The sequence below is a fragment of the Eriocheir sinensis genome, chromosome 10 (genome assembly GCF_024679095.1).
Source record: "Eriocheir sinensis breed Jianghai 21 chromosome 10, ASM2467909v1, whole genome shotgun sequence".
NCBI classification, from domain to species: domain Eukaryota; kingdom Metazoa; phylum Arthropoda; class Malacostraca; order Decapoda; family Varunidae; genus Eriocheir; species Eriocheir sinensis.
This window is the reverse complement of record NC_066518.1, coordinates 19,720,775-19,747,604: the sequence shown is the minus strand read 5'-3', so window position 1 is coordinate 19,747,604 and position 26,830 is coordinate 19,720,775. Positions and strand designations below refer to the sequence as shown.

General features: G+C 50.7%; 1 protein-coding gene across 6 annotated transcripts in view; it reads right to left on the bottom strand.

Annotated features, from left to right (window-relative positions):
* Positions 1-26,830, bottom strand: part of LOC126996667 (zinc finger protein castor homolog 1-like) — a 98,831-nt gene that overhangs the window by 45,404 nt on the left and 26,597 nt on the right. For 5 of the 6 annotated variants that reach the window (XM_050857379.1, XM_050857378.1, XM_050857382.1 and 2 more), the window contains exon 1: positions 18,748-18,971. The gene's annotated coding sequence lies outside the window, so the exon portion shown is untranslated. Of the gene's footprint in view, positions 1-18,747; positions 18,972-26,830 lie in introns of those variants that run through there. The other variant, XM_050857376.1, reaches the window with a different exon arrangement.

Below are 26,830 nucleotides of genomic sequence, written 5' to 3'. Positions count from 1 at the left end.
ATCAGATTACGTAGAAAAATTGCGTGACCTAAAAAATTTATACACAGAAAAACGTTCGGTCGAGTCACCATCAGGAGGGGCGAGGCCTTCCACGGGGCGGTAAATCACAATGTATAACGGCGAGCACCAGGGGGGGCGAGGGGAGGTTACGGCGGTGTGGCAAGGGCGGGAGGGAAAGCGAGGGTAGACACAGAGATAAGGGAGGAAATATACACTGGGAAGATTGAGATAAGCCGCAGCGTGGGGGAGAGGCGACGCTGTGTGTATGACGAAGATTTGTAGCAAACAGGTGAAGCCGGGAGGCACGATAACAAGTGTACAGTGTGTCATAAGAGTATTTCGGTCTCTCTCTCTCTCTCTCTCTCTCTCTCTCTCTCTCTCTCTCTCTCTCTCTCTCTCTCTCTCTCTCTCTCTCTCTCTCTCTCTCTCTCTCTCTCTCTCTCTCTCTCTCTCTCTCTCTCTCTCTCTCTCTCTCTCTCTCTCCCCGTCATCGCTCGCCTTGTCATATGCAGTGAACGCTTTGCTCATTAACTGTAGATGTTTCTAGTCGTCCAGGGGCTGGGGGCGGCGGGGCGGCGCGCTCTCCCCGCCGCACCAGTATGAAAGGTTACAGTCCAAAGAATAAACCTGGCACGAGGGGCATCCATACTTCATTTTGACATTTCTTGGCAATCAGGACAATCAGCGGGGCAGTAAATCAACGTGTGTACCTGGCTGGCTACTCCCCTCCCATCTGTCATCCCCCACAACCAGGCGAGTGACGGCCTCCCTCCCTCCTCGCGCGCCGTTCTCCCATTTCCAAGATGATACTCAGAAAATTGGGAACTTCTCCAAATGGTTTGTGGATGCTCGGTGATGTGCTTCCCACGATCTTTGAGGCTTATATTTATTTGTATATTTTTACTTTGGGTGACGTGATCACTCAGCGTCGCTCCAGGGGCACTACTGCTCGACCGGAACCCCCTGACACATGGGTCCATAACGATTGGCATCAGAGGATAAATTGCCACAAACGTGCAGTCGCAGAGCAACAAGTAGCCGCTGCGTGGAGGACCTTCCGTGTCGCCGCCGCCGATAACGCTCCCGCCGTGTGTTGTCCTCCCGTAGACTTCGGCGTCTCCAGACTCATGAATATTCTCCAGACAAGAGTGAAAGCTTAGCGTGTAGACTCATCATACAATATACATCTTTAAGTTAGCATAAAGAAAATGTTTCGTGATGTAAAGATAATCGTCAGGAGAAAGCGTATGCCTTTTGTCCTCGCCCTTACACGGTTAATGGGAGGGAAGTCATTTAAGGAAGGCCGGGCTTCATGCAATTTGACGTACAAGAAATTGGGGTTGCTTGGACACAAACAAACATTGAGTGGTGGCGTGGGGATCAGCCAGTCGAGTGAGAGTGTCCCTAGCGTGGTCACAGATCTGGGACTCGCCTGCCGCCAGCCACGACTCTCCTTAGTCTCCCTCGCCAGTTTATCTGTTTTCATCTGGCTACCGCAGGGCTCAACGTTCGCCCTTTGTTGCTTCTGTAAGTCTTATTTATGTAGTCTGGAAGAAGCTGGATACCGATTTTCCTTGATCTGACAAAGAGTGAGGAGCGTGATACTGAGAAGGGCGTGTTTGTTATTCCTGGGGGCGGCGGCGCGAAGGCTAAGGGCCCCGCCGTTTATGTTGAAGTGAGGAAAGCGGAACGCCGTGTTGTTATATGCTGGGCCCGGCCTGCACGGCGCCTTTTATAGAGCATTTTGATCTCATTCCCTCGTGTGCTTGTTGACGGTACTGAGGGCTGCCAGGAAAGGTCTGCGTGATCTTATCTGGGCGTTGATGGCACCACTTCTGGGCCACGTACGTATCCAGTGACTAAGTCAATAACCAGAGTGTTCTATTTTCCTTACTTTTTATGTTTAATCCCCTGCGTCACTATGGTTTATTATGATGAATGCAAACAAACATTATGCAGCTACTAAAAGCTCGCTAACAGCCGCCCCGTCTGGCTGATTAGTTTGCTGGCATTGTGCTGAATGAAGTTTATGAGAAGCTAGCATTACACCGCCCAGACGAGCCGGGCATGGTTAGGGACAGATAGCGGGTATCCAACAGGAGGATTAGATGAAACGAAAGCAAAGCCTTGAGTGAAATTAGCAGAACAAACAGGCGAACAGCAGTGAAAAATTAAGCCCTGAGCAGTGACGCATGTGACCCTACAGGACGCGAGAACAACGAAAAACAGTGCCTGGTGCCCTGACTCCCTTCCCCTTCCTGCTTCTCTCCTCTCCCTCTCCCCCCATCCATCCTTCCCTTCATTCATCTCCCACACCCTCCCTTTCATCCACTAGTCCTTCCTCTCCCCTCTTTTCCTTTCATCATCCTTATACATCATTCTTATCTATATTTTTCCATCATTCATTGTGCTTTTCGTTTCTGTCTCTCCAACTTATTTTTCTGTTCTCCTTTTCATTGTACATCATTTTACATTCCTCTCTCTCTCTCTCTCTCTCTCTCTCTCTCTCTCTCTCTCTCTCTCTCTCTCTCTCTCTCTCTCTCTCTCTCTCTCTCTCTCTCTCTCTCTCTCTCTCTCTCTCTCTCTCTCTCTCTCTCTCTCTCTCTCTCTCTCTCTCTCTCTCTCTCTCTCAAATCCTATTACTCTATATTTCTTCCTTTGTCATCCATCCTCTTCCCTCTCTCTCTCTCTTTCATTCTCCCCCTGTGATACTGTTGCCTCCTCTCTCTCTTGTTATTCCTCCTACTCCTCATCAGCTATTTGTTTACCAGCCGCGTAAGGGAGACCGTATAGTTTTCAGTTGTTGGTATGTGCTATCTCTCTTGTTCCCTTTGCGTCTTCCCATTTTCTCAACTTTCTGTTCTTCTGCCCTGTTCCTCCGCCCCTCTCTTCTTTGCCTCCTTTCTCTCCCCTGTTCCTTCTTCCCGTTTACCGCCACACTTATCTTTCCACAATATCTCCGTGAAGCCAATTAAGTCATCCCTAAAACCTGCTAAACTGGGGGAAAACAGAGGGAAAAACGGCAAAATAATAGCTTATCAGAGCCACGTCACAGCTCATGAAATTAGTTAACGTGTTTGGCGGGGGAGAAGCGGAAAGGTAGCGCCGCCCCTGCAAGACCATGGTTGGTGGGTGGTCTGGGAGGCGGTGAGGCAGGGTGTTGGGACGCATAAGGGGAGGGGAAGGGGGCAGGAGGGGAAGGAGGTGACACGGTGAAGAAGGGGTGGAGGAATGGGCGGGCAGGATTATGCGGCGAAGGTTATGCGGTGAAGATTGTTGTCCTAGTGTGTGTGTGTGTGTGTGTGTGTGTGTGTGTGTGTGTGTGTGTGTGTGTGTGTGTGTGTGTGTGTGTGTGATGAGAGAGAGGATTTAGAGGTGTGAAGGAGATGTGATGGCGGTAGTAGCGGTGATAGCAGCAGTGGTAGTGGTGGCGGTGGTCGTGTTGAGAGGTGTGTGAGGGCAGGCAGGGCAGGAGGGAAGGCTAGGCTGGTAGGGGGTGTGCCGGGGGGAGGGGGCGTGGCGTGGCATGGCAGGGGGGGGTGAAGGGGAGCCAGAACAGTGCCACCTTACACTGCTCCTCGTTATTAATGAAGGAAGCCAGAGCGGGTGAGGGTAAAAAGCCGGGAGAGTTATGGAGACACGCACCGCCTGGTCACGCCCCTCCGTGGACCTCTCTCTCCTGTGTGTGTGTGTGTGTTAAGCTATACCTTGGTCTGTTTTCGTCACCGTAGTAGCATTATTATTATTATTATCATTATTATTATTATTATTATTATTATTATTATTATTATTATTATTATTAGTGTCCACGTGCTCTTGGCGGGTCTGAGGGAGGATTGTTGGCGCTTTTCACACACACACACACACACACACACACACACACACACACACACACACACACACACACACACACACACACACACACACACACACACTAAGATCCACAGACAGATAAATGGATTGATAGATAGATAAATAGACAGAGGCACACTGATTAGAGCCAAAATCAATTACCCTATCCCCTCAATGCACAGATGATTTCCCTTCACTCCCTTCCTCTCCTTCCCTAGGCCAGGCAGGGGGAGGCAGGTGGGGGGGGGATGTCGACCTCACGCCCCCGCGGCAGACACCCAACACGTCCGCCTGGCACGCCACTGCAACGCGAGGTGCAGGGAAGCGATAACTTGCCTTGTTCCTCCAGACTTATGCCTTAGAGTGTTTTGTTAGCTTTCGATATTCATGCATTTTCCATGAACGGTGTCAGTATTCAGTGTCCCTGTGTGTGTGTGTGTGTGTGTGTGTGTGTGTGTGTGTGTGTGTGTGTGTGTGAGGGAGAGAGCTGCACCGCCACCACTCCTGCCCCTCTCCCCCTCCCCGCCCTCACGCCCACCCACGACGCCGGGCCACACCGCCACTCCCCAATATACAAGCCCTCACACCCATCTCCCCGCACAAAAGATCTCGCATTGCCCACTCATCACCCTCTTTGTTTTTCCTCCTCCGCCGAGCCAGTTCCCCTCCCTGCCGTGCCGCCAGCCCCCGCCCCTCCCTCCGTTCCCCGACACGTCGACAAACCCAACAAAACAGCACAAATGTGTCACGCTGCCGAAGGAGCGTGTCGAGGTAAATTGCTCCCTCTAAGACCCTCCCGACAAATTTTGGCGTTTCTGTGTAAACTAATGACAAGCTACACCCATTACGGGGCCAGCACGGAACACCACACCGACACTTACAACCAAATCCTAGAAGAAAAGAATGGTGGCAATTACTTTTCTCCCTCGACACGTCTGCCGCCCTTTGGTTCTGGCGGCATGACAGTCGTATAATGAGAGGCGGCTTAGGGCTGAAAGTCGGACGCCCTGCCCCTGTAGTCCCAGCGTAGCATAGCCGCCAGACCGAGTGGACATATATTTTACCCTCCCCGAACAGATCTGTGGCGTCGCTGGCTCTAAGTAGTGTCGTAAAAGCCAGTCATCACTGTCACCTGGCGGCGGACACACTGCCGTCACCCCTGTCGCCATTTGTCGTGTTTGAGGAAATATCTTGTGATGTTATCTGACTCCACGGCCCATTCACACCACTCCACCACAAACAGACTGGCCGCATTGTTCCTCCGCCTTTCCCTTCCCTACTATTATTATAAACATGGAGATAAAAATACACCATTACTTCCAAGAGTTCAGCGGGCGGGAGGGGCACCGGCGCTGGAGGGCTCGTGAGGGCGGGGGGAAGTAAATATAGGCAGAGCTGATGTGAACGAGGGCCCGCTGGGACGTGTGCGCCCCGACACACGTCAACACTGATGGCCGGAGGGGGAGCACACACAAGAAAAATTCCCCCGTTTTTTCCTCGCGCGTGTAAACAATAGGTTGAACCCACTCACTGGCGAGACACATTCGCTCCCTTGAGAATGAGGATCTTTTGGGAGCATCGGACAGAGGGTAAGAAATTAATTTGAAAAATGACAAAGACGGTATGATGAGGAAAAACAGAATGGCTATAGTGACAGAAGGACTTTTAAATAACGTTACACCTCCCGTGGGTTAGGTTGGGATAGTTTAGTTATAGTGGCAGGAAAAGTTCTTTGTAAGGCCGTCCTTCCCTTGGGATAAGAATGGGGCGCTGGGTAGGGTAGTGCCAACCGTGCATAAGGGCGAGGAGCAGGTGGTGTGAGGATGTGAGGGGGCTGCTCAAAGGTGGAGGTGTGTGTACGTAAAGGAGACAGGTGTGGCAGGGAAAGAGAGAGTAAAAAGTGGGAAGGTGTGCGGTTCAGTTTCTTGCAAAGGTAAGGAGGGGCGGGTTATGCGGTGAAAGGGGAAGGATAGGAGAAAGGATTAAAGTTTAGATAGGCAAGAAAATAGTATACAGAGAGAGAGAGAGAGAGAGAGAGAGAGAGAGAGAGAGAGAGAGAGAGAGAGAGAGAGAGAGAGAGAGAGAGAGAGAGAGAGAGAGAGAGAGAGAGAGAGAGAGAGACTACCATCACCAACAACAACAACCATCACTATTTACCACCAGCACCACCACCACAGCAACAACACAAACAACGACAACAACAACAAAAACAACAGCCACATGACCTCAAAGACACACAGACGCCAGGGAATAAAGAGGCTAAATCTCACGCAGGTTTGGATAACAATAAAAATAAACATACTGACTGAGGCCCGGCTTAAAAGTGGCCCTGCACGAGACCATTATCTATAATTAGAACAGCGACAGTGACAGTAACAGTGTGGACGCCCGCTGCCTCCCCCCCCCCTCCCCTTTGTCTCCTTCTTCCCTCCTGCTCCTCCTCCTCCTCCTCCTCCTTCACCATAACCCCAATTAGAATCCTCAGTCCACTCTCTTCCTTGTTTCCTCTACTGCCCTTCCAAAGCTCCTCTCTTCCTATCTTCCTCAACCTTTTCCTTCATATTCTCTTGCTCCTGCTCTTCCTCCTACTTCACCATAACCTCAATTAGAATCTTTTATCCACCCCCAATCCTTGACCTGACCTTCCAAAGTTCCCCTCCTCCCCACTCCACCTTCTTCCACTTCTAAACCACCATTTCGTTCGAGGTCACACTCAACCCTTCCCCTATATAGCCCTTGCTTGCATAGCTTAGTAATGGTCCCTCCCCTGCATCAGCCACCATTGCAAAGCTCCATCTTTTACCTCACTCCTTACCTCGATCCTCTATCTTTCTTCCCTCTCTCTACTCCACACCAAAGCTTTACCCTGACCTACCACAGCCCTGTAATGACCTCTGCCTAACCTCAAACCCCACTGCAACTCTTCGTCTGCTTTGATTATTTTGCTCCTAGATTTCACTCATTTGTATAATCCTAGCCTCCTTTTAGTACTGCATTCTTATTCTTATTCTTATTATTTTATTTCGAGAGGCAGAGAGTTCCAGACACGAACCTCTCCTTCCCCCCTAAACGGCTCCTTGACCCTTGTAGGTAGCTGCCCAGGGCGAGTGGCGAGGGAAAGGAGAAAGGATGGCGGAGGAAGGGAGAGCGTAGGACATGCCCTTATCACCCACTCGGTTCCGGAGGCCATTAATGCTACGCCCCCCTGATTAGGACACTTTCCATTGGTATTTTCATGCAGGTACCGCGGGTCCTTATCGGTGTGTGTGTGTGTGTGTGTGTGTGTGTGTGTGTGTGTGAGAGAGAGAGAGAGAGAGAGAGAGAGAGAGAGAGAGAGAGAGAGAGAGAGAATGTTCATAAAATTTTCGCCTAAGACATTTCCTTCATACATTAAAGGCCTCGCTGATTCATGTTCGTACGAAAGAGGGACGCCTTTTGCTAAGAGGAGAGGCTGAAGGGGCGAAGATGAAAAAATACTGTAGTGTAGTGTGCCTTTGGAAATGTGGTCATAGGGGTTCTGAGTATGGCAGTGTGGGTTGTAATACTTTTGCTTTGGCGGTTTGATTGTGGTACCGTGGCCGGAAATGTGGTAGGGATACGGTTGCTATATAAAAAAAAAAGTAGTGCCGTAGTTTGGCTGTAAGAGCGCTTCTGTAGGGGTATATAACATGATTAGGAATGTGACTGCGGTAGTATTCTGTGAGTGGTTGGGACACTGTGGTCGGGGAAGGTGGTGGTGGTGGTGGTGGTGGTGGCAGCGGCGAGGGGGTGGAGGGAGTGGAGAGCAGGATATACCCGCTGGTCGTGTGCTTTTGGTATTCACGGAGAGGAAGAAGTCAAGGAGATCATTTGTTGTGCGCAGCGGGACACTCCTTTGTTTTCTTACTCCACCACGCGCCTCCACAGATAGAGAAACGACCCCCTCATACCGCAGGAGTCAGGAAAGTGACCTCTCCTACAGTCGCGGCGCTTTCCAACCATTCCCAAGCAAGTTGTGTACGATTATATGTTTGTGACTGTGATTGGTTAGCAAATGTCTGTTGGTTCGAGTCTTGGATGCGGCGTGTTTATCTTTTACTCAGACTCCCATCAAGAGGCGCCGCGAAGAGTTTGGTTCCTCAGCATACTTGGAAAAGGTTAATTAAGCCGCTGTCAGCATTAAATTGGTTCGAGTTTGGATGCATACGATCCCGCGTCGGCCACTGTCCTCGCTCACGTCCCACACGCCACGGCCATCACCGCGGCGCACACACAGACACGAGAGTGAGCGGCGCAAAGTTCAGAGCCACTCCAATATTAATACGCCTGTCTGGCTGAGCGGCGTTCCTTGTATCTGGAAAAGTCAACAGCAACATCTGCCTTCAGGAGATAAATACTCGCGGCGTAACTTTTGGTCGTCGGTCAGCCGGGGAGCTTCAACGATGCCCTTTAAAAATCAAGTGTCCATATTAGAAGAAGTTGCCGTCACGGCCCTATAAACCTGTTACCCCGTTGTGGAGACGTGAAGAATACAACGATCCTCACGACACGCGTCTTAATGCTTCAAGCCGTGTCTGCGGTCCGGAGGCAATATTTCACCATAGGAGTGAGGTCGCTGTGTACAAAAATTAATTTCCATGTAACGCAATGTTGTTTCATAAAATATGACCTTATGGATTGTGTTGCAACCTTATCTTCGCTAACCACATGTCGCAACAATATCTGCCAGATGTTTTAACAGGGCAGGATAACACATATAGTACGTATGAAATACATACGGCTACGTGGCATGTTTCCTCTTTCCAGACGCGATAATTTACTGGCCCTGTCCTTTACTGTGGAAAGAAGGCTGGTAAACATTATCATTTACAACTGGGATGGCCTCGGAGGGAAAAAATGGTGGTATCATAAGTGACCTCAAGATCAGCATCTCCACTTTCACGTGACCTTGAGAAAGTCATCCCCGTTCACCCCTTTCCTTACTCCTGCCCATCCCTGGGCCTCCCCCCTCCATTCTTTACGTCCCCTTCCATCCCATCAGCAGGTAATGAAGGGCGTCACAGAAAACGCTCTAGTGGAGGTCGCTACAGCCAAAGCCGCACTGGCGCGCTCCCCGCCACCTGGGGCAGCGAGTCAGCGGGCAGGTGTAGTTCATCACCGGGGTACATCTTATACATATTCAGGTTTTCTGCCATTCTTTTATCATCTTTTTTGCCGTGAACATAGGCTGTACCGAATACCAAGCGTGTGCCGCCCCGCGCCGCGTATACACCGTTAACCGCGGCTCTTACACTTTCCTGACTTTCCTCCCCGTCAGTTTCACCCAGCTCGGGGAACCGTCGGGCAGGCTGTGCTGCCGCGGACACCACTTGTATATTAGCTACTGTGGTATAAATTAACGGGATTCTGTAAAGACTGCTGCACTTGCTGCCACCTGGTGAATTTATGAAGGAAATAAACTCACAAAAACTGACTGCCGGTGTAGCAGGAAATTTACTTCAGAACATTCAACATCCTGTGCACAAGAGCGAATCACCGCCACCAGTGACCCGACAACAACAAACCGATTTATGAGGCAACACCGAAGGCGCTCCTCGGGCGGCAACACAGCCGGGTGTGAAGCGGCCCAAGATTAATCCCACACATGATTCCAGATGCTGTGAGCAGGAAGTGAAAATGGCAGTGAAAGGACGAGCAGTAGACGTGCAACCCAAATCTGACGCTGAGGCAGCAGGTAAACGAAATTAGTGAAGCGAATGGCGAGGAGGAGGAAGAGAAGGGAGAGGAGGAGGAGGAAGAGGAAGACGAATAAGAGAAGAGGAGGCGGAAAACATTATATCACAGGTTGAGATATGATGTATGAAGGATGCTTAATGGGGATTTAACGCAGCTTACACACGTTCACCATAGCGAAGGGAAGGCCGCGGCGTCCAGAGCTGAGTCCTGTTGTCTTGCTGTTTAAAGGCGGCGCAGTGAAGACACACGGCACAGCATGCAGCAAGGAATTCCTGGCCGATCAGCCTAAAGAGGAAACGGCCCCGGGCAGCCGAATGGGGCGTGCGATGTCCTTAGATAGTCTCGAGCCTTACGAGCATCATCATCTTGAATATTGCGAAGCCTGTGTGCAAAAAGGTGTGCCGGGAGGTGACTTGCTCCCGCTGGTGTATAATCGTGTAATAACGCCAAATTGCACCGCATTTCGCCGGAACACTGCGGGAGCCTCCACTCTCTCTCTCTCTCTCTCTCTCTCTCTCTCTCTCTCTCTCTCTCTCTCTCTCTCTCTCTCTCTCTCTCTCTCTCTCTCTCTCTCTCTCTCTCTCTCTCTCTCTCTCTCTCTCTCTCTCTCGGTCTTACACGGGTCATCACCGCCACTGTGACACACTTGAGGGAGGAAAATTCTGTTAGCCATTTCTCTTATTTATGCTTGCATGGACACAATTCCCTACTTACACACACACACACACACACACACACACACACACACACACACACACACACACACACATACCGTCATATTCACTGGGGGACCATTCAGATTTCTCGATATTAAAAAGTCTCTCTCTCTCTCTCTCTCTCTCTCTCTCTCTCTCTCTCTCTCTCTCTCTCTCCCACGAACACACGCAAAAAAGAGAAAGAAACACAAACACTCGGCTTTCAACACACGTCCCCCTCTCCCCCCCTTCCCTGCACCTCCTCCTCCTTCTAAATGGTTTCCCGACAGCTTGCAAATTCTCGTGCATAATTTCTCCATCATTGCGGGATGAGGGAGAGTCTCCAGCAGAGTCGCACCACACCTCAGCCACACTACTCTCTTGCCACACCCATCTCTCTCTCTCTCTTCCTATTCTTCTATTTTTCTTTATCTCCTGCTTACTCTCGCGTCCTTAATCTCTGTCTCCGGCATCCTGTTTCCTGGCCTTTCTCTCTCCCTTGTGCCGGCGATGCATTATGAGAACGCTGTATTATTCGTTTCGGGAGGAGGGGCTTCCCATTATTACGTTATGGCTGCAATTATATATTTTTTTGTCGCTCTATTCACGGGTGGGGAAAAATACACCTCCTGAGGATGTACCAGGGATGAGGCAAGGGAGTGGGGAAGGAAGTGTGTGTGTATGTGTGTGTGTGTGTGTGTGTGTGTGTGTGTGTGTGTGTGTGTGTGTGTGTGTGTGTGTGTGTGTGTGTGTGTGTGTGTGTGTGTGTGTGTGTGTGTGTGTGTGTAGTACTATATAATCACATAAAAACGTTTCTGTACCTTTGTGATCTAGTTCCCTCCTGCCCACCGTCATCATCTCCTCCACCCACACCGCCTCGGTCATAAACACCATCGGTAAATAACAGCATACGACCTCACCGTGACCTCCACCACAACCACCATCACCACCATTATCACCCCCTACGCCGCCGCACCAGTAATACGGTCCACCTTAAGACTGTCTGCCACTTTACGAACAAGAGAGTGCTGAATGAACGAAAAACAGAGAGAATGGACGCTGCTAACTGTGGAAGTCATAATTTTCAACTCGTTTTCGTAATGCATCATGTCTTGGGGTGGTATTTACTTTCGTGGCTGACTGTTCATGCCACCACCACCACCACCACCACCAGTTGCTATCTACCTGCCTACCAGCTACCACCTCACCCACCCTCACCACCACCCTCACCCCGTTGCAACCAGTCCACCCTCCATCACCGACACCATTATCACCTCCGTGTCCACCTATCATCATCACAACCTCTCATTTCTGCCCCCATCCCATCTCTACCACAATCACCACGACGCCACTCCACCATTAACAGCCGCAGTCCTTCCTCCCTGCCTCCCAGCATGCCACTCAGCCCGCCGCCCCGTCACTCAGCATTCCTCAGCCTCGGTTAATCATTCAGAGCCCGTTAATGTCGAGGAATCACGCCGGTTCGAGTCCCCCTACAATCAGTCTCGCCCTTACTTATAATTCCGCCATATTACGCACTCCATTAGGGCATGTCAGCCAATCTGCACGCACCGTTCCAATTAGTACTTATGGAAGGGGGGAAAAAACACGGAAATCTTTTGAGCTGAGGCATGAAAATTATCTGATGAATGTTGCTCGGCCTTATTTTCACTACTTTAATCTCTCTATCTCAACTCAATTTTCCGTGTCAGTTTTTTTTATCCCCTGATTTGAAGACTGATAAGTGGAGGGGCGCGTACAAGTTGGCAATCATAACCTTAATCAGACGAGTTTTAATGTTTCGCGGTGTGCCCGATGACTACTCTTTATTCGTCTGTGAAATTAGCATAAGCGTATCTTCCCTCTGCCGCCCCTCCTTGCCATCCTCTACATAGAAGTGCAGTATTTCGCTTTCTGTTTCCCCTCGGGAGTACAAGGGGACCAGACTCGACGCCGAGGAGCCATAATTTGCATCACCGAGATAAGATCGTCGTCGGTCGTGGGTGGCAGCGACTCATTCGGTGAGAAACGTAGCGACTGACGTTACGCTCGGCCGCCCCTGCCAGAAAGCCTTGTTTTTCCTGCTCTTTGTTGGACCTGAGAATCCGTAAAGTTGAAATCAAGCCACAGATGCTCGCTCCCCAGACTCTTATTAGGTTCCTGGCGGCGGCGGATGAAGGATGGATGGTGTGGTGAAGGGAGACTACAAATAACCTCCATAATTTTGAAGTACTTGTCGTAGTTAAGTGGAACTGCGCAATAATGTATGCTTCGCGATAAATGAAGCTTTAAGGTGTGCGCAGAAATTACACAAAAAGAAGCTCTAACGATGTCGAGTATATTAGGAGGGTTACTTAATTTCATATAATATCTTTTCATCCTGATCAATATTAAAATTCAATGAAAAAGCAAAAACAAACAAGGGAATTTTAGCTCACTGGTATATGTACGAACTTTTTAGGAACAAAACAACAGGAAACAAAACTTCATGTGGAGCGGTAAGTTAAGGCGAGGCGAAAGGCGTGGAAGGAGGGTGATGCGGGTACCTACTTTCTCCTGTGAACTTATCAAGTATGTTCAGCGGCGGACTGTTGGAAGTGTGCTCACCTGTGTGGCACCGCGGCGAGCCTGGCCAAATAGAGCAGCAAGAAGCGGATGCAGGCTGGTGTTGACTGTGGTGGCGGTGGAGGAGAGAGGGAGAAGGTCTCGGTCGTCTAAACTATCACCACTTGCCAACAGCGACTCCAGCGGGGCCGCGCCCAGACCAACACGAAACACTTCACTTCCTCGTTTGCGGGGACACAAGACGGACAGAGAACAATATTATCCCCATCAGGCACCACTAAAGATCAGGGACGCGGGGCTGGCTGGCCGCCCTCCTTTCCTCCTTTTATCTTGCGTCGTACTGGCCGCGGCGCATACTCGAGGGAGGGAGCGCTGCACTTAAACACTCAGAACAGTCCAATCTTTCTCTCCAGATACAAGAAAAGTTGCTGCTGTGATCACTGATTCGATTACGATCCGACACACCGCCGATACACAAACTAACGGCTCATTTGTTGCTGGTGAATGAGTGTGCGAGGTGTCCAGACCGATCTGAGGGTGTGATAGCCTGCAGAGGTCTCCGTGCGCGCCTTCCCCGGCCGCGCCTCCAAATCACACCCACGGGACTTATCACCTTTCGTCGGGTTTTTCGATCTTCGGTAAAAGATGAGTTATATTCAGCCCTCGCGCCTTGGGAAATCTGGTTTGCCTCGTAAGAAATGAAGAGATCAAACCAAGGCGGGACCAAGCAGATAGGGGTGGGCGGGGGAGTGAGAACCTGCGATGATGGGAGGAAGGGCAGGAGGAGGAGGAGGAGGAGGAGGAGGAGGAGGATATAAAACACAAGTACATAAGAAGGAAGAAGACGAGAAGACTAGGTGGGAGAAAGAAAGGAGGAGGAGGAGGAGGAGGAGGAGGAGGAGGAAGAAGTGAAGGAGCAGGAGGAGGCTGAGGAAGAAGAGAAGGAAGAAGAGGTAAAACACACACACACACACACACACACACACACACACACACACACACACACACACACACAGATAAACACGCAAAAAAAAAGGTATCTCTGGGAACGCGTGAAAGGTATTTATGATTAATTACCGGTGGCCGTAATATGAGTAATGGTTCATCGTGTGCCAATAAACATCGCCAGGGTTGGATGCCTACTGAGGCGGGCGGGGCGCGAGGTCACCGCCGAGCAGCTGACCTTGGCTGGTGATGTGACGAGCTGCGAACTTGAGGGAGAAACCAGCCCGCCAGACGACCTGAGCCTGATGATGTGATGATGATGATGATGATAGGGGCGGTGAGATGGTGGTGCGAGCGTGAAGTTGATGGCCGTGATGAAGATGACGGTAATGGTAAGGATGATAATTGTAATGAATATAAATTAAAATATAAGAGTTATAGTTTACTTTACATCATCGTTTATTTCAAGGAATGCAGAACGAGAGAGAGAGAGAGAGAGAGAGCGTGTGTACAGGTGGAGCGCGATGTGGATAGAGATAATACCCGCTTTTAGGATGTCGTAAACGAAAGATGTGTGTCGGGGGAGGGGCTGGCTGGAGGAGGAGGAGGAAGGAGAGAGGAGGGAGGGGATCTGCTGGGAAAGGAAGAGAGGGTAGGAGGGCGGGAGGGGATTACATTGGACTCGCGTACAACTTCAGCTTCTCGCGTACCTTTTCCACATAAAGAAGGACGCAGGGAACTTGACCGCCACCGATTAGCAATGTGATAATCCGTAAATAATGAAAAGTGACGCTACGATAATTACACACTTTTTTTCTTTTCTTTCCTTGGCGAGGGAAGATTTGTGTTCATTTCAGGTAACTCGCCACAATCCCATGTTAACATTTCATCGTCCTTACCATCAGAGCAGCCTACCACAGGACGCCACCACCACCGCCACCACAGAAGCCACTACTGTTACTGCCTCGCCTTGCCCATGCGCCAACATGCGTCACCTCAAGGCCTCCTCCCTCTCTTCTTTCCTTCATTCCTCACTGTTGCCCCGTCTTCCTCACTAATCCTCCTTCATCTCCTTCCTCCATCCCACGCCCGTCTCCTATTCTGATACCTCCTTCCTCCCTCCCTCCCTCCTTACCTCGCGTCCCCGTCACCGCTGCCCCGTCCTGGTCACACGACAACATCAATGACTAATTCCCAGCGCCAATCCAGACATCCACTCGATTGTCAACTGAAGGCGTCAGGCTGCTCGCATTAAAAGGTAATAAAATCGCGATGAACAAGATAAGGAGACCATTTACATTTTCCCACTTAGAGCCAAGGCTGTAAAAACGAACCGGATCACTTCCACGGTGGCCCTGACGACGCGGCTTCCAAACTGCTCAGACGGCGGCGACATCGTCTTTATGGCAGCACTGCTCACGAGTCGAAGAGTCGACCGCGGGCCCTCTCTCCTCCTTGCTAGATTTTACGACTTCGTGCCCGTCTAGAGTAAGCCATGAAGGACTGCAGCGTGATGGATGCAGATAATTCTAGTTTTTATATGTTAGAGGAAGAGGAAAGAGTTAAACAGGTGGCTCTGAAGGCTGGAGGCAAAGGGAGGGGCGTCGGCACGGACGTCTCACGAGGTCTTCTGGAATGTCGGTGTTGCAGCTTTGCATTTGCGTTTCCATGAATACAACAGGTGAATAAGATCTGGGCTTTCCAACGAAACAGTCACACAGGCTAGTGAGTGTCATTGTCCTCGGTGTGGGGCGGTGCGTCCATTCTCTTCAGGGCGGGGCAGTGCTGGTCACTGCCAACCGAAGCTAATGTCCGGCCCACGCTTTTCACTGAGTCTAACCGAGATCCATCCCAAGCCATTGGCCTCATTTACATATTAGGTCAAAGAAGGTTGTTGTTTTTAGCTCCTTGGAACAAATACAGGCGAGGTAGAGCAATCTGTGATCGCACGAGTTATTACAGCGAGCGTCGCCTTAATGAGAGCGCGTCGTGGGTGAAGGACTCGTCCTAGTGTCGCCGCCGCTCGAAGTCGGTGACACGCGCCGGATGACAACACTGATACACGGATAGACCATTTGTTAGCTCGGCGGGCTGCTGTGATCCCTTGATTAGTGAGGCCGAGTCAACAACGGCCCAGAGGATCGCTGTCCGACATGTAACATCACTGATACCTGGAAATTAAGGAGCCAATTAGCGAGACGGCCGGGTGGCGGCATCACGCTGATAAACCAGTTTGGCGGAGTGATGAAGTGTCTCACTAGCCCTACCCAGTCAGACCCTAACAGTATGGAGTTAGGTATTTTTTAAATTATTTTCTTCATTTATCCCAATTTACAATTCGGCTGGAATGACATGAAAACAATATATTTTTTTCTTACATATTAAGCATACAATCATGCAAGCAAGGAGTGTATGCACGGTGCTCAGCAGGTAACACCACCTGCGAGGGAGTGCCAGCCCGTGTCGACGGGAGGTCCGGCGCACGGCCCAGCTGCCTCCCTATCGTGTCTCCCCTCTGACGAATGCCCCTTTCGAGGAACCGCTACAGGTGGAAACTGTGTCACTCTATCTTCTTCCGACGCGCTCAGGAGAACATGAATAGAAATGCCTCATTAGCCCAGGAAAGGCTCGTTCTATTTGTGCTCTCGTTAAGGAGTCTCTGGGGCTCCGCGCTGCGCCGTGTACCGCATGCAAATGTATGCTGGTAATCGCCTTGGGCTTGCCGCAGAATGAGCCATCGACGAGACTGTTATCAGAGCCAATTCTCTTGGTCACGTGTGGTGTTAATAACAGAAGCTCTCGTTTCCTCACGAGCGATGCTCTTAGTACCTTAGCTGCACCTGACATCAGTCAGCGGGAACCAGATACAGCGTCGTCCCAGGGCACTTGATTATTTTGGGACGCCAACGATACACTTCTGAGCGAGGGGACGAAACGACAGAAGGGTGGTGTGAGCGGGAGATACGCCCGAGGCACACGTCTGGCCAGCCTCAGTGTACACAACGCGGCTGTCAGCGAATATTATTAATGTTCGGACGAGGTGGGGGTCAGCGGCAGGGGGTCGGCTGGCCCGGAGACGACGCTCCTTGCCAAATACCCAAGTATCGCGGCTTAGACCCAACGATAACTTCCCCCGATTGAGAGGCTCAAGTGAGGTGCTGTAAGTAGGCGTAGCTTCGAATGTCTATTAAACTGCACAGAAGAGAGATATCGCACTTTACAAGGCAGCGACTGAAGTTTGATTATTGTAAATCAGCCACAGAAATTCCATGCGCCGTCTCATATTTCGTTAGTTGTGCCCAACATGGTTCCTCCACCACCATAACTTGTGGAAGAGCTCTAGCCCCTGGTGGCAAGTACGGGCAAAGGTACCGAGCGGGAGGATACGGAGGATGAGGGTAGTGACTAAAAAACTGTATTGGTTGCATGTTTGCGAGTGCTGAAAGGCGGAAGCTGGTCAGACGAGTTGATTATATAGATACTGGCAACAGGTGCTTGGCTTCCACACACGTTTTTCATGTATCAAGTACGGATGCACCATAATTATTGCTCTTTTAAGTGAAAATAATCCAACAGTTACGATAAATGTGCTTTTTATGCTTTGGAGTTTGCATCATCCAGCTGACAGGAGAGGTCCCCAACCCTTTCAGGTGGACATGGACACACTGCTTGGCCTTCGCCTATCTGGCTACGCTACATTACCTAAATCTGGAGTGTATAGTCAGGAAATTCTCAGGTTCAGGGGACACGGGTAATATATCTGAGGGGTCGGGTCAGTTTCGGGCGGTCGAGTAGGGCTTATCAGGGCGGGAGAGTTAGGAGGAGCATTAGGCGGACTGGTGGGGATGGTGGCTGAGGCGAGGTTGTGTGCTGCGAAGCTTGACTGTATGGCTAAGTTATTGAGAGCTAGAATGTTACGCCTTAAAAGGTGTAGTACTGTTGGCGAGGCCAGGCCAGAATGGATAAAAGAGCATGGCCAGACGGGGCCAACCCAACAGAGAAGTGTGGGTCGGTCTCCGTTCTGGCCAGGGTCGCCGCGGCCCGCCTTTGCTACTCGCATACAAACTGCCTCATTACCGCCCCCGCCACACCATGCACGACTCGGCCATCGTACATGTCTTGCCACCGTGCACGGAGAGAGCACGTCTCGGCCGAGGTGGAGGACTATTGTGTCCTATTCGTGCCCCGGCACCGGTACGTCTCTGAGGCGTGTGCTATGTAGGGTCGCAGAAGAGGACGTCGTGTCAAGTGTCAGGAATCCCAGGGGAGTCGAGTGTGCCTTTATCTCGGGGTCTTAAATCACGGCGTGGACCTGACGCGGCTCGCCGCCGCTACGAGCTGCGACACACCTATGGGGAGTGTGCGTCAGGCGGTGTAGAGAAGAAAGACGGCCTAGGAGAGGCGGGGACACTGCCCTCGGCGTGCTAAGATCTAAGTATTCAATAAATTTAGTATTTCGTGAAGATATTGCAATTATATTGTTCTTCATTTACGTAACATGACCTTACGCATTGTAGAAAATGATGAGATGTCTGAAATACTTGCCACGTTATGCGTTTAAGAAACCTCTCACATCTCCCCTGTTATTCATTTCATTAACACCATATTACTGAAGGAGTAAATCCACACCTGACTTCACCATCAGGTGTTCGGGGCCTTCGGATGGCGAATGCAAACACCCGCGCGTGGATCCTCAGGTACGCCCACACCTCCTCAAAAAACAGCTTCACTCCTATTTTCACGCACGGACGGCGTGGAGGAAAAGATTGTTCGGTACAAAGGAATGTTCGTTCTCTCAACATTTCCTCAACTTTAAATACTCCCTAACCACGGATCCTCTGGGCCACAAACCTGATATTTCCCCCGCTGTGATAATAAATATACGCCCGACGTGAAACAATCCACAAATCATGGGAGCAGAACCAGACAAGGAGAGTTGTGTTTCGGGGCTGCAGGAGGCGGGACTGCTACTCACCCTGGCCTGGAGCGCCTGCTGCTGGAGGGGGTCGAGGGGCGGAGGCGGCGGGGGTCGGATGGCGATTCCCTCGCTGGTCACTATGTTGATATTTTCTCTCTGTGGGGTATGTGGGGGCGTGGGCGGTTCTCCCCCACTGTCACCCCCACCACCACCACCCACGCCGTTGTTCTTGAGGCTCTCGAGCAGCTTGCCTGGAAAGGTAGAAAGACTATGTTAAGGACAACTTATTAAGGGCATGCACCATATTCTACAATTAAGAGCAAAAGAAAAATATAGGTAAAATTCCTGAAAAAAGTGATTTCCCCCGATGCTACCTTCCTCGCGTGGCGGCGGAGCGCTAATCAGGATGCACGGCGCCGCACGAGGAGACGCGTCCCGCACGCAGCACGCCGACACTCCCGGCAACACCATTAAACAGCACGTCCCCACCCAAACCCAGCCCACCCCACCCCTGCACCACCGTCAACCCCTCCTCCCCTACACCACTCCCTGCTTACCCTCCCCACCCCACCGACTCGCTGAATCTGCGACAACGTAAATAATCCCATCCGTTCATTGATACATTATTAAATTTAACAGAGGCAGATTAGCGGCAATCTAAGGTGGCAGCAGTCATTACTCTCTGTCCCACTACCTCGCGCTCACTCATTATGGAGCGTCCAGTCGGAAAAAAAGGGACACATCAACAAGCTAATGAGACGCGGAGACAGGACCAATCTGGGCTGGCCTGTGAGGGGCCGCTGGGTCCGGGCGGCACGAGTGGAGGAGGTGGAGGAGCAACACGACCAGATGAAGGAAGGAGAGTTAAAGTAGCAAACCTCCGATCGTCTGGGAAACGTGGAATGACAAGGTCCTCACTGGGTACAGGCTGCTGGAGAGGGTGCTACGTCACGAGGAAAGTGTTGCCTTGACAGCACCGACACTGACAAGAATTTTAAGGACCTCACGATGCAGACTCACTTTATAATTGAAACGTATTGATCGTGTCGTTTTGTAGGGGCTTAGCCAAGCGAGACGCGGGCCAAGACAACTGTGCTTGTGTTGGGGGCAACGACGGGGTTTTGGATGTGCGTTCAAGTCTCGGAATATTTTTTTACATCTGTATTTGTATACAAGCTTTCAAATGTACTGAGTAAGGGCAAAGTTACGTGGGTATCAGTCCCTGTAAGCAAAAAAGTTGGTCTGAATGGCTGGCTGGAGGAGCGAGAGGATAGGTAGGGGCGGGGAGCAGCGTCTGTATCGACTCTCATTACCACGCAGTCAGGAGAAACCCTCATGCCAGCAAGTTACCGGCGGCAGGGTACATTATTTTACAATGAGATTCGTGGATCCAGGTGCGTCTGACGTGTACAACAACATTATTTTGCGGCGCCGATAAGCTGAACTCGGCTCGTATGTGAAATGAGTTGATCAGCGTCTCGCAGTTCAGTCCAGTTTACAACATTCCCGCCGGCTGCGCGTTAGTGATGGCGGGTATTATTTCCGTAACCCTTTATCCATCTTGCGCTTTACTGCTCAGTCCACTACGAGGTTCGTGCTAACAAGTGTAAATTATGGACTATTGAACTGATTGATATTTGCAACCCAAGAAAACTTATGTATTCTAAAATATGTAACCACACTCATTACTGCCTAATACATGTGCTCAGGTTCTCTTTATTTACGTGGTCGGTCTGTGCGGAGCCGCGAGGCGCGCCACACCCTGATGACAAATATCCACAAATACCAAGTGGCCGCCCCCCGCGCTGCTCATAAAGCCACCTTCCCCCGTAAAGGAACACGGTAAATTATTGATATTTGCAACTTAACCAATACTTGCCAAAAGAGACTAAATCAGTACTCACCAGATGTACGTATACACGCTATTAAGGCTCAGTCTGATAATGCAATTTACGAGAATTGTATTGATGCCGACACAACACATACGGGCATAAATTATTCATAGCGCGGTAGAAGGCATAAATTGGACTGACTAAAGGGTGAGGGAGGAGGTGAAGGGGTGGTGGATGAGATGAGGGGAGGGAGGACGCGAGGAAGGGAGGGGGGAAGCGGCGGGAGCGTCTGGTTGTGTACAGGTGAACCCTATCGCTCAACCGGTCTACTCTCTTCCCTCCTTTACTCTCTCTTTCTAATTTTTTTCGGCCTTCCACGCGGCCAGCCGGTGACGCTGCTGCAGAGTGGGAGCAGTGACAATGTTTGGATTAGACTTCGTAGCCTCATAACAGTGGCGCTCGTATGAGTAAGAATTTCTATAGACTTAACTTCCACCAACTCCATGACGCGAGGCAACAGCCAAAGTTTACACATGAATGTTATTGCAACACAAATTTCTCGCAATTGGATAAACGATGTGAATAGCTAAGCGAGTGGTGAAACAAACAGGCGTCCACCATAACGACAGCCGAAAGAAAATATATTTCAAGTGCCTCAACTTGTCAGAAATATGCCGCGTCGATGAGTGCAGCTTATGTGCTCTAGACTCCGCCAACGGCACGAGTTGTATTTAAACTGCCACAACAGACGTTTGTTGGCACACACACACACACACACACACACACACACACACACACACACACACACACACACACACACGTAAACTATTCATACTTGAACCACCAGTACTAAACCACAGTAAAAAAAATAGCTTGGGGGTATGTCAGCCTGGCGGGGGTCGGGGGGTGGCGTGTTAGGGAGGTGACGCTGTGTTCACTCGCCTCTCGTCCTCCAAGTGAGTCTAAGCGGCGCGTGAGGCACTGCGCGAGGGACAAGAGGATGAGGAAGAACGGCAGTAACCGTGAGCGTGCAGGGAGTGGAGGGCAGGGGAGGGGGGAGGCACTGAGTGAACGGGGGGAGGGGCTTGGCGTGGGACCATGCTGGCTGCAGAATACAAATGCAGGTAACACGATACTTTTTTTTAGAAATCGCAGATATTTGTGAATTCTGCAGACACGCGGTGCACGATAACGTTTTCCAGGAATAAAGTTTGCCGCTCCTGAATACTAAAAAAAGCCCCTCTGTCCACCTTGACGGGAGGCGAGATAAGCACTAAAGACGAATGACAACCAAGCCATTCGATATCCAAGAACTTAGCCTCTTGCGTAAAGCTGGCCATGAGTTAAGCAATGTTGAAAATAAAAACAATTCATGCACTGCTGGGTGTTGGGGTAAATTTGAGACAAAACGAAGGGGCAGAAGTACAAGCTGTAAAAAGTAGGAAGCGTGCAATTTGACATAGGTAGGAAGGTTGCTTGGACAGTGACCGTGTCTTAGGAAGGAAAGGAGGAATTCCAACAGAGTGATGTAGGAGGGATGTCCGGCGAGGGAGAATCACTGAGGGAAGTTGTTAGTGTAAAGGTGGGAAATGTCTCCGAGGATTTGTAGTTGTGAAGAAAGGCGAAAAGGTGAAGGAAGGCAAGTGAGGAAGAAAGGACGATAAGGCGGAGGGGAGTGGTGCAGGGACGGCAGGAAGGGAGTGAAGACGACAGGGACACGGAGGGGCCTGGAGGAGCTGGGGTGGGGGAGGGAGGGAAGGGAAGGAAGAGAGCAGATGAAGGAGGGGCCGGCACAGAATAGACCTGTTATGGCCGCTGGTGCCTCGGCGGGCTGTTCATAATGCCGTCAAGAGCCTGTTTCTGATAGCCATCGTCTGGTGTAATTAATGACGCGTCGACATATTCGGCAACCGCTTAGCTGGCTGAAGGAGCTCACCGTCTCGGCGCACCGCATTCCTCCCTGACTGCGACAGCCTGCAGGAAGTGTCATTATTTTGTCGGCCCAGCACGCCACGCACAGTTAGCGCGGCGGGCAGTGACGCAGTAATGCCTGCTGATGGATGCCGAGACGGTGGCTGCCCTTAATCATTCCGGCGAGACACTTTTCCGACTTCTTTAGCGAGTGTTTACAGGTATACTCCTCCAAGGTCCCATTTGGAGTAATTAATGTGCGGGAGTTAATATTTCACGACACCTCATCTGCAGGACGACACGCGCCTCGCCTCTGATTTATCGCTCGACTGAGAATCATGTCTTCCCCCGACAGCAGAGGCGGAACAATGGCAGACGCAACTTGGCGACGGGGCGTGAAGCGTTGGTGTGTTTCCAGCGGCAAGCACAAACTCTGAGAGAGAGAGAGAGAGAGAGAGAGAGAGAGAGAGAGAGAGAGAGAGAGAGAGAGAGAGAGAGAGAGAGAGAGAGAGAGAGAGAGAGAGAGAGAGAGAGAGAGAGAAATGGGGTTAGGGAGCGTTAAGGGGTGTGAGGAGTGAAGGGTTGTGTAAGATGAGAAATGAGTGGGTGCATGAGGAAGGGTGGAGTGGTGAAGACGGGGTCACCCTCAGAAATCAGCGGCACTATTGGGACCTACATAACGGGGAGGAGCGAGGGGAGGGGGACGGAGGGTGAATTAATAGTATGTGTTCTTGTGAGGGAATGCAGCACAAGTGAAATATTAAGGTTCTTATGCATAATTATCTTTTTAACTGAGAAAATGATGGCCTTCGATTCTGTTCATTGTGTATCTGTCTGACTGCCTCTCTTTATGTCTGTCTGTCTGTCTCTCTCTCTCTCTCTCTCTCTCTCTCTCTCTCTCTCTCTCTCTCTCTCTCCAGCACCGCCAACAAAGTGGTAGCGATGTAGCGATGCTGGTCGCCGGTCGTGCTAAGAGTCGGCCTGGAGCCGTGGTGCAGCCTCCCCCAGGATGGTCCCCCTCCCACCAGGGAACTACAAAATGCTATCGAGAAGGGGAAGTTCTGATCCTATTCTATGAAAGTCGTCTCGCATTTACGTGAAAGATCCCGCTGCTCCCGCGTCGAGTCACTGTTGGGCGGCCCGACACGATCTACGGTAAACGACATTGGAAGAAAATGAATTGATCAATTTGGCGTCAAAAGCAACGACCATTTATCATCCGATGGATCTTTTCTGGATCAGTCGTAACTAATAAGAACATAATGGGCCAGGGAATCCTCAAGACGCGGCCTACCAGCCTTATACAGGGTGAAGAAGAACGCGTGACTATCGCCCCTCTGCTGCCCGTGGGTAAGGGCGAGGGTGGTGCGCGTCCTGCTCCCAGCCTTCCTCAACCATGGGCTCACTGATGGGCGGAGTGATTTCGTATTTTGTGGAATCTTACGAACTTTCGGTAATGGTTCGAATTTGGTTCTATTAGGCGAGTGTTGAACAAAGGCCTCGTGACGAAGGGAAATTCCACAAAGTCGGCTTTAAGGAGGGGAGGGGGAGGGACCGAAAGGGAGCGAGGAGGGGGTATGGGGAGAGAGGTGGAAGGAAGAGGAGGGGCTGCTAATCCTTGTGTGGATAACGGGGCGGGCGTCGTGAGGTGGATGGGAGGAGAAATTATCTGGCGGCGAGATGGACGGCGTTCGTGCGTCAGCTTCTCTTCGTGATGGCTAGGCTAGGGGGGCGGGGGGGGAAGGGGTTGCAGCCACGAACGGAAACTGAAAGGAAAAAAAAAAAAAAAAAAAAAAAAGGCAGAAAACACAACAAACACGAGTCTCTGCACTACAAAGATGTATGCATTACCTCGGCACGCTTCGGGAAAAAAAAAAAAAAAAAAGAACAGAGAACAGACACTTTACTGTATCTTAATCACATTCGATAACTAAGGATAAAAGAAACAAATGGCGACCTTCAGCGACCTTGAGAGCTACACGAAGGTTATAGGAAGATGAAAAACGACCCTGACTCCTCCCTGCACCCCATACACGCCCTGCTCCTCATACCCTCCCCGTTCTTTATACCCTCCATACACACTCGCCGGCGGCAAGAGCGCTTCGTTCTCGCAAAATCGACAATAAAACCTGAAAATACAGCCTCATCCCCACCCTGCCAAGCTCATCAACGAGAAGGAACATTGGAGGAGACCATAAGGAAAAATTACATAGATCTGTATCAGGGGAAACGCTATACTTGCAAATGCGAGTTGGCACTATAAAAAAAACGCATGCACTTCCTCGTCCCGCCGTGGCCATGATTACAGGTCGTTGGAAGCCTATTAATATTTTTACGTTGAAAATACGACGTGGAGATAAGGAGGAGAGGAGGACGAAGAGGAGGAGGAGGAGGAGGTGGGGTGGTGGTGGTAGTGGTGGAGGAAAGAAGGGAGAAAGAGGAGGAATAAGCAAGAGTGAGGAATTATTAATAGAGTTCGGGGAAGAAGGTTTAGGAGAGAAACAAATGGCGAGGCAACACCGACACCGCGACAATAATTCAAATCTATATATAAAGTAACCTCGTCTCTCGGATTCCACCAACATACAACCTCCTCCTCCTCCACCTCTTAAATTTTCACCTACAACTCCTCCTGTACCAGCTCCTCCATTCCTGCTCCTCCTTCTCCAGTCCCCCCCCCCCCCCCTTCATCCACCTTCCTTCCCTGCCCCACACGCACTTACCACCATTGCCTCTTTTCCTCCCTGAGCGGATAAAAGCATTTCTGACCACCTTTACTTTTACTACCAAGGAAGGGCAGCGGCGCCTTGTTACCAGGTCCGCGGCAAAGGGCAACCCCACACCGCCATGCAAGGGCTGCCCAGGATCGGCCGAGTCGTTACCAGCGCCACCACTGTGTGTTACATCGCGGCGGCCGGACTGAACTCAGCGAGGTTACTGTGCTTGATGACAGGGTTAGCTCCTCCCCCTTGCCTGCAGGGTGAAGGGACAGCAGGAGAGGCAGGCTGAGGGTAGGGTGGCGGGAAGGCCGGGAGGAAGGCAGGCGAGGAGGGTGGGTGCTTCTAATGGGCATAAACGTCGATGTTTCAGTGTAAATGCTGCGTGCTTTTGGACTAATTTTTTTTCTTTCTTTGCCGGTTTGTGTTAAGGTGTAGCTTTTTTTTTTCTTTTTCTTCTTCTTCATCCTCTCCTTTTTGGGCTGGGTAGAGGAAGTGTACATGCTTGTGTGTGTGTGTGTGTGTGTGTGTGTGTGTGTGTGTGTGTGTGTGTGTGTGTGTGTATGTGTGTGTGTGTGTGTGTGTGTGTGTGTGTGTGTGTGTGTGTGTGTGTGTGTGTTACCAGCCTCATGTAAGTGTGTGTGTGTGTGTGTGTGTGTGTGTGTGTGTGTGTGTGTGTGCGCTCGCGACGCGGGACACATGTATGATTAATGATCTTCAACTGGTGGCACAATGGCCCTCTCCGACCACGTCAAAAATGAGAGAGAGAGAGAGAGAGAGAGAGAGAGAGAGAGAGAGAGAGAGAGAGAGAGAGAGAGAGAGAGAGAGAGAGAGAGAGAGAGAGAGAGAGAGAGAGAGAGAGAGAGAGAGAGAGAGAGAGAGAGAGAGAGAGAGAGAGAGAGAGAGATATATACATACAGACATACATACCGTACATACATATAGGCAGACACATAAACAGAAACACACACACACACACACACACACACACACACACACACACACACACACACACGGCTTCAACACTGTCATTCCTGCCAGACAAAACATTTCCTTTCATACGAAACGGTTCATTTTGTTGCAAATTACGTCATTAAAAAGATATCACTCTAAGATTCTGTTCTTTAATTTACTTGTTGTTCCGTAACGTTGATACACTCATGGTTTTCCTCCTGGTTACTTTTCCTTCCCCTCCCTTCACGTCCTCCTCGTCGGTCTGCGTTTTGGGTCTACTCTGCGGGAGGAAAATCGTCGCCGGCGCGGCTCAAGTGGCGTTCTTATGAATATTGAAGACGCTGTTTTCATGATCCTCCTCAAATACTACCTGAATATTCTCGAGGTGGCGTGGGCTCCTCGGGCAGCGGGCGGCGCGAAGGGCCTTTTTCTGTCCGGGAATTCATTACGGCTGAGTATGTATACACCCAGTCGTCTGCTAACTATTGTTTCCTATTGGGTGTGGTCGGGCCTGCGCGGTGGGCTGCTCGCCGTCTCACAAAGGCCTCAAAATACCCGCCGAGGAAGGGCTTAGCAAGCCTCGGAAAAGCCTCGAGAGGAGAAGAAAAAAGTAATTCCTCCCTTACATGAGAGATCGTTAAATATCAATAAACCGAGGGTGGAGAGGCGTCGTGTTGGTGCTTGGCGTGAGGGGGCGTCGGAGGGGAAGAATGAGAGGGAAGGGAG